The sequence below is a fragment of the Nerophis lumbriciformis genome, linkage group LG10 (genome assembly GCF_033978685.3).
Source record: "Nerophis lumbriciformis linkage group LG10, RoL_Nlum_v2.1, whole genome shotgun sequence".
NCBI classification, from domain to species: Eukaryota; Metazoa; Chordata; class Actinopteri; order Syngnathiformes; family Syngnathidae; genus Nerophis; species Nerophis lumbriciformis.
Window position 1 is genome coordinate 5,328,055 of NC_084557.2, and position 16,451 is coordinate 5,344,505.

General features: G+C 40.1%; 1 protein-coding gene across 1 annotated transcript in view; it reads right to left on the reverse strand.

The window, feature by feature from the left end:
* Nucleotides 1–7,864, reverse strand: part of tmem266 (transmembrane protein 266) — a 56,317-nt gene extending 48,453 nt beyond the window's left edge. The window contains exons 1-2 of the mRNA XM_061970388.2: nt 7,244–7,864; nt 6,765–7,105 (exon numbers count right to left, since the gene is read on the reverse strand). The gene's annotated coding sequence lies outside the window, so the exon portion shown is untranslated. The remainder of the gene's footprint in view (nt 1–6,764; nt 7,106–7,243) is intronic.
* Between the last annotated feature and the right edge of the window lie 8,587 nt (nt 7,865–16,451).

The window sequence follows — 16,451 nt, forward strand, 5'->3', positions numbered from 1 at the left end:
AAGCATCCGCGCCATTAGTTGGCGTAGGAAATGTCACGGTGAGGCCCGTGATCCGGCCAAAACATCTGGTCTTACTTGTTAGCACTAGTTTATAGCTAGAGATGGACATAACTTTGTTTTCCAGCCATTGGACCGAAGAACGAAAGACGGTACTGAGAAAAAGAGGGGGATGATATTCATTAAATTTAAGAAAGAAATCATCAGAAATATGATCGTGTAATCCAGGGGTCCTTACCCTTGTTTTAGCTCAGGAGCCAACTTTTCCACTGTACAGAAGGGCCCACTCAAATATTAACACTGACTTAGTAATCTTACACGATTTTAATGCTGTTCATATATTATATCTAACTTGCCAGTTTACAACCTTGTCAAATGATAATAAACCATGTGTTAATCACAAAGATGATTATTTATTTAACACATAAACTTAGGCTTAGGTGAGACTGATTAGAAAAATAAATACTAATCAAATGTACTGCATAAGAAGCGACTAATAAATAACTGATGAACAATTTTTAAATAAATAATTTAATTAATAATGAATGTTTCTTAACTAAACTGTAAATACATTTTAAGTGCAAATAAAAATACAGCTTCACTACTTTAGTTATAATTTTTGTGGTGAATAAACTTCTCTAAGACTTTAGCTCCAGCTTTGTTTGAGATAGTCATTACTGCCACACATGGTGGAAAAGGGTATTACAGCTGAGTACAGCAACAATCGGTTAAGAAACACAAGTGTAGTTGACCTGGCGAAGCAGTGAGAACGGAGCACTCCGAGTCTGCACCATACCGAAGCAGAAAGAGTGTAACCTCAGCCAAAGACCTTAAAATAATATCCATGGAGAAGCTGCTGATGGTGTGTTTGACAGAGAAGCGTTAAGAGCTCTGTCACAGAACTAATGTAAGATGAAGTACTACTATATTTAGTTTGCATGGCATGTTTGAAACTTTATTAAATATAGCTAAAACATTGTAATGTTGAGATAGAGGTAATTATTATTATTCCTTATCAATAGTGTTATTTCTGGTATTTTTATTTCTTCATTTGTAGAGCAATAATGTTCTTTGTCATTTCTTGTGTTATTGCTATCTACTTCATTAACGGGTTCTTTGTTACCTTTTTAGGTATCATATTTGTATATATCCTATTTGCTGGTGGTGTTTTGTTGTTGATTTTGTTTTTTGTATTCTTGTTTCTCTCTGTCTTATCCGCTTTCTGTCTTCGCAATATCCCCCTTTCTTCATTCTTTCTATCCTGTCTTGAGCCGGTCCGGCTGCGCCAAACTTAATAAATCCATTTAATAAAGTCAGATATTAATAAGGCAACGAAAAATATCTCACAGTTCTCTTTCGTAAAGTAAATCTGCAGATATGGATATCTACATCAACAATATGATTTGCCTGAGTGGCTGGACAGGACATGTAGGGAAAAAAAAAAAGTCAGCCAAAGACTTTAAAATAATATCTAAACGACAGACATTTATCCATGAAAATAGGGAGAAGCTGATGATGGTGTGTTTGACGGAGAAGCAGCTAGTCCACTCTCATCTCTCCAAGGAAAATCCAAGTGTTTTGAGTTAAGCGCTCCGTCTTAGAACCAATTAAACTTGTAAGATGAGGTACTACTGTATTTAGTTTTTATGGCACGTTTGAAACTTTATTTAGTAAAGCTAAAATATTGGTTAAGGCTAAGTGCAGAATGATGCCGTATTCGGCCACAATATTTGCACAATACTTGCTTGGATGCTTGTTGCCTTCCAATGCGTGCTATCCCATTTTATTATGTTCAAATTTGCAGATGCAATTCATCCTGAATACTAGATGAGGCAATTCCTGAAGGAATTGGGTGTGAATGCTCCAATGCTGAAGTTGAGCTAAAATGCTGACAAAATGTAAGAATAGTTTGTATGTTGGAATGCTTTGAATGTTGAAGAGTTTGAATTTCCAGGAAAAACGGAATTTGGTTTGGAACTTGGGAAATTGTTAGTTGGATGAGTGGAATGTGTTGATGTTGGAATGGTTTGAATAGGTTGAAAAATGTGGGAATTGTGGAAGTTTAAAAATAGGACAATTAATTTTGAATGGGGTGAATGTCCCTGAAAACTGGGAATTCTTGGAAATCCGGGAATTTTTTTAAACTGTTGAACGAGACAACACAATTTTGAACAGGCTGAATACTGCGGAGTTTGAATCGGATGACAAATGTGGGAAGTGTGAAACTTTGAAAAATGTCCCACTCATTTCAATGGAAATTTGGAAATTTCGGGAATTTTTTGGAAAATGTTAAGACTTGAATGTTCTGAATGAGTTGAAATGGTTGGTGTCGGACTTTTTCAAATCGGTCGAGAAATGTTGAAGTAGTAACAGTTTTAACTGAGAAATGGTATTAAGGAATTTCGGGGAAAACCGGGAATTTTTCCAGTTCACAAAACAACTGCGTTTTTTGTCCTGATTAATAAGAATGTTTTGACGGTAGAACGGTTGAAAAATGTGGAAGGAGTAATCGCCAGAACAAAGGGTCAAAAAAGGGTTTGAAAAAAAGGGAATTCTGGGAATACCTGAATTTTTTTTTAACTTGGAAAAATGATAGTTTGAATGTCCAGGATGAGTGGAATATGTTGGAAGGTGCAATGGTTTGAATCAGTTGAAAATATTTGAGTTGTAACGGTTTGTATCGAATGAAAAATGTGGGAATTGTGGAACTTTGAAAAATGTCCCATTCATTTCAATGGGAATTTCATGGAAATTTGGGAATTTCGGGAAAAGGGGGAATTTGAAAAAAAAGGTTAGAAAAAACAAAAAGGGAATTCTAGGAATTCCTGGAATTGTTTTGAATTTGTAAAAATCATAGTTTGAATGTGCAGGATGAGTGGAATATGTTTAAGGTGTAATGGTTTGAATCGGTTGAAAAATGTGGAAATGGTGGAAGTTTGGAAAAATGGCCAATTCATTTTAAATGGAGAAAAAATTCCCGGAAAACCTGGAATTCTGGGAAATCTGGGAATTTGTCAAGGGAAACCCTGCGATTCCCGAATGGGCTGAACAGTTTGAACTTGGAACGGTTTGAATCGGGTGAAAATGTGGAAGGTAGAGCACATCAAAAGAAGGAGAAGAAGAAGTTTAATAAATAGATGAATTTTGGTGTAGAAAACCATATGTGTGAATCTTTTGTAACATTCACACAATTATAAAAAGAGTCAACTCCCACATTTCACATGTGCAGCTTTCACATTCCTAGAAGTGCTTTATCTTGGAGACATGGTCGTCTACTAAGGCAGCAATTTATTGTGTGAATGGATTTCCGGGGCATTTTTCCCCATTCAAAATGAATTGGCCATTTTTCTAACTTTTACCATTTCGACATTTTTCCACTTATTCAAACCATTTTGAATAAGTGGTCAACACCTTCCACCATTCTAGAAATTTAAGATACCCTTTTTCCAAGTTCAAAAGAATTCCAGGATTTTCCAGAATTACTGGTTTCCCAAAGCCCTATTTCCACCCTTTTTGCTGGCAACTACTCCCATATTTTTCAACCCACTTCAACCGTTCCACCGTCAAAACATTCCTCTTAATTAGGACTGGAAAAATTCCCAGTTTTCCCAAAATTCCAGGAATTCTGTAATTCCAATTCTCAATTCAACATGTCACTACTTCAACATTTCTCAACTGATTTGAAAAATTCCAACACCAACCATTTCAAGTCATTCAGACCATTCAAGTTTTTAACATTTTCAAAAAAATTACCGCTTTTCTCGAAACTCCCAATTTTGGGGGAAATTCCCATTGAAATCAATGGGGCATTCTTCAAAGTTCTACAACTCCCACATTTTTCATCTGATTCCAACTGTGCCAACTTCAAAATATTCAGCCTGTTCGGGAATTATGTGCTGTGCTTCAACAATTATAAAAACAATTCCCGGAATTTCCATAATTCCTTTTTTTTTTTTTTTGCATTTTCCCCATTCAGAATAAATTGGCCATTTTCCAAACTTCCACAATTCCCACATTCAAACCATTACTTTCAAGACATTCAACTCATCCTAGGCATTCAAACTACCATTTCCCACATTTTTAACAAATTTCCAAGGAATTCTCGTTTTTTAGTACTATTTCCACCCTTAAGTTCGACTACTCCTTTCACCTTTTTCCACCCATTTCAACCGTTCCACCGTCAAAACACTACTAATATTCAAAACCCAGTTGCTTACGGAAAAATTCCCGGTTTTCCAGAAATTTCTCAATTAAAAACTGTTACTAATTCAACATTTTTTGACCGATTTAAACAATTCCAACACCAAACATTTCAACTCATTGAGACCACTCAAGTTTTTTACCATTTTCAAAAAAATTCCCGAAATTCCCTAATACCATTTACTACTTTAACATTTCTTGCCAGATTTAAACAATTCCAACATCAACCAATTCAGTTCATTTAGGACATTCATGCTCAATTAATTTTTTTTAAAATCCCGCGTTTCCCGAAATTCCCAAATTTCTAGGAAGTTCCCATTGAAATGAATGGGACATTTTTCCAAGTTGTACAATTCCCACATTTTTCAACCTATTCAAAACATTCCAACATTAACACATTTCCACTCATCCTGGGCATTCAAACTAACACTTTCCCAAGTTCCAAACCAAATTCCGGTTTTCCTGGAAATGAAAACTCTTCAACATTCAAACAATTCCAACATTCAAACCATTTCAGCGTTTAAACCATTCCAACATTCAAACTATTCTTGCATTCATACTACATTCTGTCAGCATTTTTCAAATCTGTCGAGAAATGTTGAAGTAGTAACATGTTGAATTGAGAATTGAAATTCCTGGAATTTTGGGAAAACTGGGAATTTGTACAGTCCTGATTAAGTGGAATGTTTTGACGGTTGAAATGGGTTGAAAAATGTGGGAAGCGTAGTCGACAGAAAAAAAGGGTGGAAATAGGGCTTTGGAAAACCAGTAATTCTGGAAAATCCTGGATTTTTTTTTAACTTGGAAAAAGGGTATCTTAAATTTCCAGAATGGTGGAAGGTGTTGAAGGTGGAATGGTTTGAATAAGTGGAAAAATGTGGAAATGGGAAAAGTTAGAAAAATTGCCAATTCATTTTGAATGGGAAAAATGCCCTGGAAAACCATTCACACAATAAATTGCTGCCTTAGTAGACGACCATGTCTCCAAGATAAAGCACTTCTAGGAATGTGAAAGCTGCACATGTGAAATGTGGGAGTTGACTCTTTTTATAATTGTGTGAATGTTACAAAAGATTCACACATATGGTTTTCTACACCAAAATTCATCTATTTATTAAACTTCTTCTTCTCCTTCTTTTGGTGCGCTCTACCTTTCACATTTTTCACCCGATTCAAACCGTTCCAACTTCAGACTGTTCAGCCTATTCGGGAATCGCAGGCTTTACCTTGACAAATTCCCAGAATTCCAGGTTTTCCGGGAATTTTTTTCCCCATTTAAAATGAATTGGCCATTTTTCAAACTTCCACCATTTCCACAATTTTCAACTGATTCAAACCATTCCACCTTCAACATATTCCACTAATCCTGCACATTCAAAGTATGATTTTTCTATGTTCAAAAAAATTCCAGGAATTCCCTGAATTCCCTTTTTTTTTTTTTTCAAAATTCCCACTTTTCCCGAAATTCTCAAATTTCCATGAAATTCCCATTGAAATGAATGGGACATTTTTCAAAGTTCCACAATTCCCACATTTTTCCTTTCGATACAAACCATTACAACTCAAATTTTTTCAACCGATTCAAACCATTCCCCCTTCAACATATTCCACTCATCCTGGACATTCAAACTATCATTTTTCCAAGTTAATTTTTTTTTCCAGGAATTCCCTTTTTTTTTCAAACCCTTTTTTGACCCTTTGTTCTGGCGATTACTCCTTCCACATTTTTCAACCCACTTATCAACCGTTCCACCGGCAAAAAATACCTCTTAATCAGGACAAAAAACGCAGTTGTTTTTTTGAACTGGAAAAATTCCCGGTTTTCCTCGAAATTCCTTAATACCATTTCTCAATTCAAACTGTTACTACTACAACATTTCTCGACCGATTTGAAAAAGTCCAACACCAACCATTTCAACTCATTCAGAACATTCAAGTCTTAACATTTTCCAAAAAATTCCCGAAATTCCCAAATTTCCATTGAAATGAGTGGGGCATTTTTCAAAGTTTCACACTTCCCACATTTGTCATCCGATTCAAACTCCGCAATATTCCGGCTATTCAAAATTGTGTTCTCTCCTTCAACAGTTTAAAAAAATTCCCGGATTTCCAAGAACTCCCAGTTTTCGGGGACATTCACCCCATTCAAAATGAATTGTCCTTTTTTTAAACTTCCACAATTCCCACATTTTTCAACCTATTCAAACCATTCCAACATCAACACATTCCACTCATCCAACTAACAATTTCCCAAGTTCCAAACCAAATTCCGTTTTTCCTGGAAATTCAAACTCTTCAACATGCAAAGCATTCCAACATACAAACTATTCTTACATTTTGTCAGCATTTCAGTTCAACTTCAGCATTGGAGCATTCACACTTCAAGAATTGCCTCATCTAATTCATTATTATCTCCGTCCTAGTCTATTTTGGCACAAGCTCGTCCTCATCAGGACATATTTGCCATCACGTCAAGCGAGGCCCCCCTCGGTGAGATTCTTCTTTGTGATTCAAGCAACACAAGAAATGGAGGCAGGAAGGAAGAAATGAAGGAAAGGCACACTAACCTCCCGTGTTTGCCGGCTCTACATCGCGGAACGTGCGGTGGTCGTGACTCATTTGCCCCGGCAGTGAAGAAGATGAGTGGGCTGACCAATCCGTCGAGCACCGGTATCGCCTTTCTGGGGACAGCGTGCGATAAATCCACCTCCCCCGGCCAGAGGGCACCATGCTTCGGCCGTCACCGAGTCCGGGGAGACGGTACCATCGCGGGGGGGATGGCGTGTGTGCTATTCGCCCGGAGCTTTCCAACCCCTTCCCGGGATCACACAACGCGGGGCTCCATGTGTGCGACGCTGCCTGAGAAGAAGAAAGAAGCGGGCGCTGTCCAAACCCTGAAGACGGCAGTCTGGTGGAGACAAATGCGCGGGAACGACGTCAAGCAGAATTGTGGCGGCAAAAAAACGCTCAAAAAATTAAAAATTAAAAAAATCATGTAAGCAGCGATGTGTGTCGGCGCGTCCAAGCCCCAGAAGACATTACTTACGGCTCTCTGGAAGCGTCGACGTAGAAAAACACTCTCGCTTCATTTCACTTCCTCGCGATAACAACCGAAAAGGAGGGCATGGTTGTAACACCGCGGCGACGTCATTTGTTTTACCGAAGCTTAGTTTACGTTAAGGCTTCTCCGTTTTCATGATAGGTCCACACATGTAAACATTTACTGCAATATTTCCCTACAAATACAGCTGGGAAAAAAACTATAAGAGGTAAGCAGCTGTGTAGCAAATATGCTTATTAGCTACGTGCTAGCAAGCTAGCAACATGAATAACTTTAACCAATATTTCTAACAAATGTTAGTTTTGCTCAGGACATAAACATTAGCAATAAACATAATGGACGTCAAATATTTTTAATACAGCTCTATAACGCCACATGTAGTGATTAGGAATGTAACGGTACACAAAAATTTCGGTTCGGTACGTACCTCGGTTTAGAGGTCACGGTTCGGTTAATTTTCGGTACAGTAAGAAAACAACAAAATATACATTTTTGGTTATTTATTTACCAAATTTGTAAACAATGGCTTTATCCTTTTAACATTGGGAACACTATAATAATTCTGCCCACATTAATCAACATTAAACTGCCTCAAGTTGTTGCTCAGTAGAGATGCGCGGATAGGCAATTATTTCATCCGCAACCACATCAGAAAGTCGTCAACCATCCGCCATCCACCCGATCTAACATTTGATCAGAACCGCACCCGCCCGTTGTTATATATCTAATATAGACGATGCAAGGCATTAGTGAGGTTATAAAGCTTTTGCCTGTTAAAGAAAGGAGACTGATCCAATGCAGCACAGACATTCGCGTGCCACGCTGTCACGACCCAGACGCACACCAGTGCGCAACCATATGGGAGCTGCGCTGAGCGCACCTCCAAGCGCGTCTCGCTGCCGGCGACGGCCGGGTATGGGCCCGACGCTCCAGCGCCATCCATTTTCAGGGCTAGTTGATTCGGCAGGTGGGTTGTTACACACTCCTTAGCGGGTTCCAACTTCCATGGCCACCGTCCTGCTGTCTATATCAACCAGGGAGAGCCCCACCCCTTTCGTGAGCACACTGCGCGCGGAGTGACCCCTGTTACGCGCCCCCGGCAACAGGGGTGGCGGGCAGGTAAGCGGAGCGGGCAGAGTGACCCCTGTTACGAGCCCCCGGCCACGGGGGTGGCGGGCAGGTAAGCTGCTTACCTGCTGCGCGTGACGCAGGCCGCGGCGAAGGCGGACGAGGCGGGGTGTCGGTGCGGTGGGCGCGGTGGTGACCCTGGACGTGCGTCGGGCCCTTCTCGCGGATCGCCTGAGCTACGGCTCCCGGTGGGGCCCTCTCGGGGGAAGGGGCCTCAGTCCCGGACCCCGGCGAGGCGTCCCTTCTCCGCTCCGTAAAAGTGTCCATCTTTTTTTTTTTTTTCTTCTGTTGTGGCACATGCTGCAGGTGCCTGCTCGTTTTTCGTATGTGGGTAACAACATTTAACTATGTATATATATTTCCGAATTGGTTTAACTGCCACCCGCCTGAATTTATTTAAAATCTAATTTTTTTTTTATTTCAACCGCCCGACCCGCGGATAAAATCTAATTTTTTTTAATTTCATCCGCCCGATCCGCGGATAACTCCACGGTTGTGCCCGCAAACCGCGCATCTCTATTGCTCAGATTAAATCAAATGACAAAATTTTCTTCGACATGTAAAACGTGCAACATTAAACAGCTTCAAGTCAACTCATCATGCTTAATTTATTACAGCATTTGGGAAGCCTGTAGTTGACTTTTATTATGTAAATGTTATATTTTTATCAACATGTGATAGCAGGGACCCTGCCATTCAAAACTAGGCTGCTCCATTACTAATGATTAATGTAACTATTGCTGAAAAAAATAGTACAACAGCAATAGGAGAGACTAGTCTCGGGACCTACTCAGTGGCCTAGTGGTTAGAGTGTCCGTCCTGAGATCGGTAGGTTGGGAGTTCAAACCCCGGCCGAGTCATACCAAAGACTATAAAAATGGGACCCATTACCTCCCTGCTTGGCACTCAGCATCAAGGGTTGGAATTGGGGGTTAAATCACCAAAATGATTCCCGGGCGCAGCCACCGCTGCTGCCCACTGCTCCCCTCACCTCCCAGGGGGTGATCAAGGGTGATGGGTCAAATGCAGAGAATAATTTCGCCACACCTAGTGTGTGTGTGACAATCATTGGTACTTTAACTTTAACTTTATTCATCCCTGAACACCATGGAGTTCATGTAGGCTTAATGATGCAGTTACATTATTATATCAACTATCAGAGACAGAAACTCTTCATTTAACATAATGTCCTGCTTCAACACAGCTCAATCAACACAGAAAAAGGTCAAGTGAAATGACAGACAGACAGGGCTTTGCTGTCCGTAACACACACACACATACCGCAAAATGAGCTAACGTTATGCTAAAAGCGAATTAGCCTTCACCTCAAGCCAGGACTACGAGCGAGCTGAGCTGCAGTTTATATTTCTAGAAGGTCAACGGGCTCATAGTGATGTTACTAGTAGTTGACTGGGAGGTGTTTATTATCATTTGGGGAGAATCCGCTGCCTGATGATTACCTGCTAAACGCCTATCTGCTAACCCCACCGCAGAAGCACTGACTCCATGCGCTCTGAATACGCACTGCTGATTGGCTGTTACGGCTCTGCTTGTAACCAATCAGATGGTTGTGTGGGTGGGACAATGCTGGGTGCTGTGTAGAGGACTGACACAGACAGACGCAGAAAGCGGAGCAGCTTGTTAAGACTTTAGCTTAGGCTATTTAATATGTTAGTGTGGAAACTCGTTCGGTACACCTCCGAACCGAACCGAAACCCCCGTACCGAGACGGTTCAATACAAATACGCGTACCGTTACACCCCTAGTAGTGATAAGTAATTACTTTTTTGTCACTTGTTAGGTTAAGCCAGGGGTCTATAATGAGTAGCTCACCAAAGGGTCAAAACATATTTGCTTGATCAAACTCAGTATTTCTCATTTTATCCCTGGCTCTCATCAAAAGTGCACACTTTTCCTACCCTATGCTGCCTTCTCTCTCTTTGTTTGGTTCTTTGTCTTGACTTTGATTGAGTTTTAATTGACACTTTTATTAGTAGATTGCACAGTGCAGTACATATTCCGTACAATTGACCACTAAATGGTAACACCCCAATACGTTTTTCAACTTGTTTAAGTCGGGGTCCACGTTAACTTGGTAACTTCTTGCACTGCTCTTAAAAATCTAAACAATGGAATTGATCAACTGGCATCTCGACGATATTGACAAGATCTTCTTGACGAGAAGCCCGGGTTCGGGGGAACCTGCCTGTCCTGACTGAACCTAGTCGCTTTACACGATGGTAAGCAGCTGTTTAGCAAATATGCATATGAGCTTATTAGCTACGTGCTAGCAAGCTAGCAACAGAAATAACTTTAATATTTCTAACAAATGTTAGTTTTGCTCAGGACATAAACATAATGGACTTTAGATAAAATATTTTAATACAGCTCTATAACGCCACAGTGATAATTAATTTAGTTTTTTGTCAGTTGTTAGGTTAAGCCAGGGGTCTATAACGAGTAGCTCATCAAAGGGTCAAAACATATTTGCTTGATCAAACTCAGTATTTCTCATTTTATCCCTGGCTCTTATCAAAAGTGCACACTTTTCCTACCCTATGCTGTCTTCTCTCTCTTCGTTTGGTTCTTTGTCTTGACTTGGTAACTTCTTGCACCGCTCTCAAAAATCTAAACAATGGAAATTGATCAACTGGCCTCTCGACGAAATTGACAAGATCTTCTTGACGAGAAGCCCGGGTTCGGGAGAACGTGCCTGTCCTGACGGAACCTTGTCGCTTTACACGACGGGCTCTTGGGAGAAGCGGAAATCTGCTGATTTGAGTTGCCCTGGTGTATCGGCAAATTGGAAGATGCTGGCAGCCGTTAGTGGTTTCCAAAAACTGCCATTAATGATTGAAGGATGGGCAGAGCTGTGGCCACAACATACCTTTGTGGTTTCTGGACTAAATCACAAACTGGATAACATCTTGGAGAAGCGGTCTGCGCTGCAAGGAGAAGTATGATGAATTTGAGGTCCAGAAATAGACAATTGGATTGAAATGTTTAAATTAGCTTTTGCTTGTTCAAAGACAAACATTCTAATCTGTTGGAGCGACCTGGCAAGGTCGTTCCTTCGACATTCCTAACCAGAAATTATTTCCTTGTGGGCACGCACTCAACACTCACCTGTTGTTTGTTGACTTTTGTTGGACTGAGTGGCTGTGTTATCGCCATAACACTCTGCGAGCAAAGAAGTGGAAGAACAAAGCGCCTCTTATGGCGTACACACTCGCAAGATAGATGCTAAACACACGTCCCATGCCTTCCTCGTTTAACCCCACGCGGTATGACGGAAAACAGAGCTGCGCCGCTGGTGGCGGCAGCTTCAGGCCGGACGCCCGCCTCGTGGCAAGCTTCGAGTTGTGTGTCGTAATATGTTTATATTTGAACGACAAACTACCACAAAATAGCATAAAGAGTGGCAATGAGTGGAGATCTGGCTATGATATTAGTTTATTCCAACATGCACTTCACATATTTCAAGTTTCTTATTACAACATGTCTGAAAAAGAGTAGGAAGATAACATATACTCCTACTCCTTTCTATTTCAGAGCAATTTCCAACACATTTGCTCGTACTCAATCTGTAACACAAACAGTGGATAAATAAATACATTCATGAGTAAAGAGATTAATAAATAAATAAGGCTCTCATTAATAGTTAAGTAAGTTGTGATTCCCATAACGACATAATTATCTCCTATTTGAAAAGGTTCAATATGTTTATCAGATTATTTTTCCTACTTTGTAAACACTTTTGAGTTTGAACATTTTCTTAAAGTAGATCATTTAAGTGCTTTGTTTGACTTATTTGCTTAATACGTTCCGTAATAATGTAATTCTACATGCTGATATACTAAAGGTCCCAAGTGTCGTGCGTGCAAAGGACCGTAATTAGGATTTGACAAATAGGTTGAAAATTGGTGCTTAACTTGACAAGGCTGAAACGATGGGTATCCCAGCCTCATGCATACCTGCCAACTTTTGAAATCAGAAAAACCTAGTAGCCAGGGTCCAGGGGCCGCAGGCCCCGGTAGGTCCAGGACAAAGTCCTGGTGGGGGGTTCAGCTTCTCCCCCCCGACGCAAAATGATTATTAGCATTCAGACAGGTTAAAATGTTGCTAAAACCATCACTTTTCTATCAGTCACAGTGACTTTTCAAAACAAAAATATTACAGCAAAAATCATATGGGTTGATTGACATGTTTATTCTGTAAGCTAACTTCAATAGTTTGAAATTATTTTGACAGTTAATGCCAGTTATCCTGTCAACCTTTCACAAGACTTCAATTTGTTAATTGAAAGTATAAACAGTATAAACACTTTTTACAGTAAACAAATGGTAAAACAGTACTAAACAATTCCATAAAAAAAAAAATTGGTGTCATTAACTTTCTGTCCAAGCTTGTATAATCTACTGCCTTGTTCAATTGTAAAAAATATTCTGTGCCTAAAATTCACATTTCTATCACAATTATCATACTGTAAACATGGTAAGCTAACTTCATTAAAATTAATAGTCCTGTCAATAGCATGGAATTACAATTCAAATGTAGTTTTTTTGTAAGCCTTTCAAAAGAATTCAAAATATGAAAAATTAATGAAAATTAATTTAAGCCATCAGACACTTGAAAAGTGGCACATCACATCTCTAATGTAATCATTTTAACTTTTCAACAGAAATAGCACTGCAAAAATATTAAGGACATACTTCTGTATTTTGGTAGTTATGCTGTCAACATTTAACAAGATTTCTTCAACTTGGACTTGAAAGCATAAATAGTATTAACACTTTTAACAGTATAACAGTACTAAACAATTCCAATAGATAACATTGGTGTCATTACCTTTTTGTGGCTAAAATCCAAAGTTTTCCACTTGTATCGCTAGCAACGGCATTAGACTTGTGTTTTTTTGTCCCAACGTGGTCTTTTACATCGCTAATTCCTCCGTGTCCGATCGAAAAATCTTGTCTGCACAAGGTGCAATTCGCGTAGTTTTCACCCTTTTTGGAACGGATAATTATTCCCGGATAGGCTTTTGAATATTCTTCACGGAATGACTGCAGTTTTCTTTTCGGTTTAAGACTCGTTTGCGATTTTTCTCCGGCTGATTCCATGATCGTTCGCTCGTTTGGAAACAATGGCCTCGTGCTTGGCAGCGGTGCTATAAATAGTCTCGCGCATGGCATTCGGAATGGCTTGACAGGAAGTTACGGGAAGCAGTGTCGATTATCATTGTTGTTTCGCGATTTCGTCAATAAAACTAAAAAAAAAAAAAAAAAATTTATTAATGAAAAAACGTATTTTTTATCACTGCAACCGTAACCCGGAATAGGTTGATGAAAACCGTACTAATTACGGGAAAACCGGAGTAGTTGGCAGGTATGCTCATGTAAATAATACTACCTTGACCAACACAAGGAATTTGCAGAATAACACAAGCTCTCAATGAGGTCGAACTATCACATGTTATTTGATCTAATGTCTTTGAAAATCAGTATGGTTTTGTAACAATCCACCTTTTTATTAATATACTGCAGTTTAGCGTATTGAAACATTTTAGCATCATTTAAACGTACACTGAAAAACCCTACCGCAATTTCAATTACGACAGACTAGGGTTGTACGGTATACCGGTACTAGTATAGTATCGCGGTACTAATTAATCAAAAACAGTACTATACTCTGTTTGAATAGTACCGGTTCGCCATAGTTTTTTTTTTACAGGCGTGACGGCGCGTCGTCATGTCGTGACATTGCTGGTTTTATGAGCAGAGGAGCATGTTTGGCAGCGCGCACACACTGAGTACTTACAAGCAGACACAGTGTGTAGACAGAAAAGGGATAATGGATGCATTTTGACCGAAAAACAATAAAGGTGAAGTTAAAACACTGAAACACCCTCAGGAAGAGGTGCTTTAAGACATGGCTATCGTCCATCCACAGTGTTTTAGCTACTTCTAAATCACCAATCCTCGCCTCCATGGTGACAAATAAAGTAAGTTTCTTAAAGTAACATTATCCCTGGAGGCCGAGGAATAGCTGAACATGCTTCACGACACACCGTAGGAGGATACAATAGCTCACCGGCGTCACAATGTAAACAAATGCATACCTGCCAACTACTCCGGTTTTCCCGTAATTAGTACGGTTTTCATCAACCTATTTCGGGTTACGGTTGCAGTGATAAAAAATACGGTTTTTCATTAATTAAAAAAATATTTTTTTTTAAAAGTTTTATTCACGAAATCGCGTAACAACAATGACAATCGACACTGCTTCCCGTAACTTCCTATCGAGCCATTCCGAATGCCATGCGCGAGGCTATTTATAGCACCGCTGCCAAGCACGAGGCACTAGTTGTGTGGCGTCACATTAGTGCCAAAAATCCGAGCGCATAAAAACTGTTATCGCGCGCTGATTCTCCACTTCGTGCGTGCGCGCGACACCATTTTGCGCGCGCGTGGTGCCTTTTAGCGCGCGCACGGTGCCTTTCTGCGCGCTCTCTATGTACTCCTGGCATTTCTCCTCGCGTTGTCATGTTTCTTTTTGGCAATTTGGGGGCGGGTATGCTTATACGGCCCCTCCTTTCTGATTGGTCAGGTGAAAAATGCTGAAAAATGCTCAGAGCCAATCAGAAGTATAGCAGGGCGGGTCATCGTCAATATGTATCAAGATTTACGGAGGAAGAACTGGATAAAAAAATGTCGCGCGCTGATGAAGGTTATTTCATACCACATAAACACAATACAGGGTAATACAAAATGTGACCCAAATAAATAATAAGACAACACCATAATCACATCTTTCAGCCAGAACTGGTCCACCAGCAATAACATCCAACCATAACATTATTTTATATTTTCACTTCTTCTTGAACATTTGTTTTCTAATTTATGGAATTTCTTTTGATTCAGCCATAAAATTAATGAAATAATCTTTGAATTTTGTTTTTAAAATGTTAAAAATAGCTTTTAATAATGTATTCTGAAACAGTTTAAAATAATCAGAGAACTGACTAACACTGACCCTACACAACTATGTTGCACAATTAAGTCATTTTTTTTTCAAAGCGAAAGAGGTAATTTCAACAGGTACATCATCCTATGTCATATCTACATGTAATAAGATTTGTAACAAGGCAAACCGTTTGTAAATTGGTCGAAAATCGAGCAAGTTATGGTAATTTAATTAGTACATGTACCATTGACATCAATGTAATGATTGAGGCTAGATGTCCGAGGTAAGATGGCTACAACGTTGCTACGCTGGAGAATGATTGGTCATATGAAAAATGCTCACAGCCAATCAGAAAGGAGGGGCCGTCTAAGCATACCCGCCCCCAAAGTGCCAAAAATCAATCAATCAATGTTTATTTATATAGCCCTAAATCACAAGTGTCTCAAAGGGCTGCACAGCACAAGCCACAACGACATCCTCGGTACAAAGCCCACATAAGGGCAAGGAAAAACTCACCCCAGTGGGACGTCGATGTGAATGACTATGAGAAACCTTGGAGAGGACCGCATATGTGGGTAACCCCCCCCTCTAGGGGAGACCGAAAGCAATGGATGTCGAGTGGGTCTGACATAATATTGTGAGAGTCCAGTCCATAGTGGATCCAACATAATAGTAAGAGTCCAGTCCATAGTGGGGCCAGCAGGACACCATCCCGAGCGGAGACGGGTCAGCAGCGCAGAGATGTTCCCAGCCGATGCACAGGCGAGCGGTCCACCCCGGGTCCCGACTCTGGACAGCCAGCACTTCATCCATGGCCACCGGACCTGTGCCCCCCCCTCCACAAGGAACAGGGGAGCAGAGGAGAAAAGAAAAGAAACGGCAGATCAACTGGTCTAACAGGGGGGCTATTTAAAGGCTAGAGTATACAAATGAGTTTTAAGATGGGACTTAAATGCTTCTACTGAGGTAGCATCTCTAATTGTTACCGGGAGGGCATTCCATAGTACTGGAGCCCCAATAGAAAACGCTCTATAGCCCGCAGACTTTTTTTTGGCTCTGGGAATCACTAATAAGCCGGAGTTCTTTGAACGCAGATTTCTTG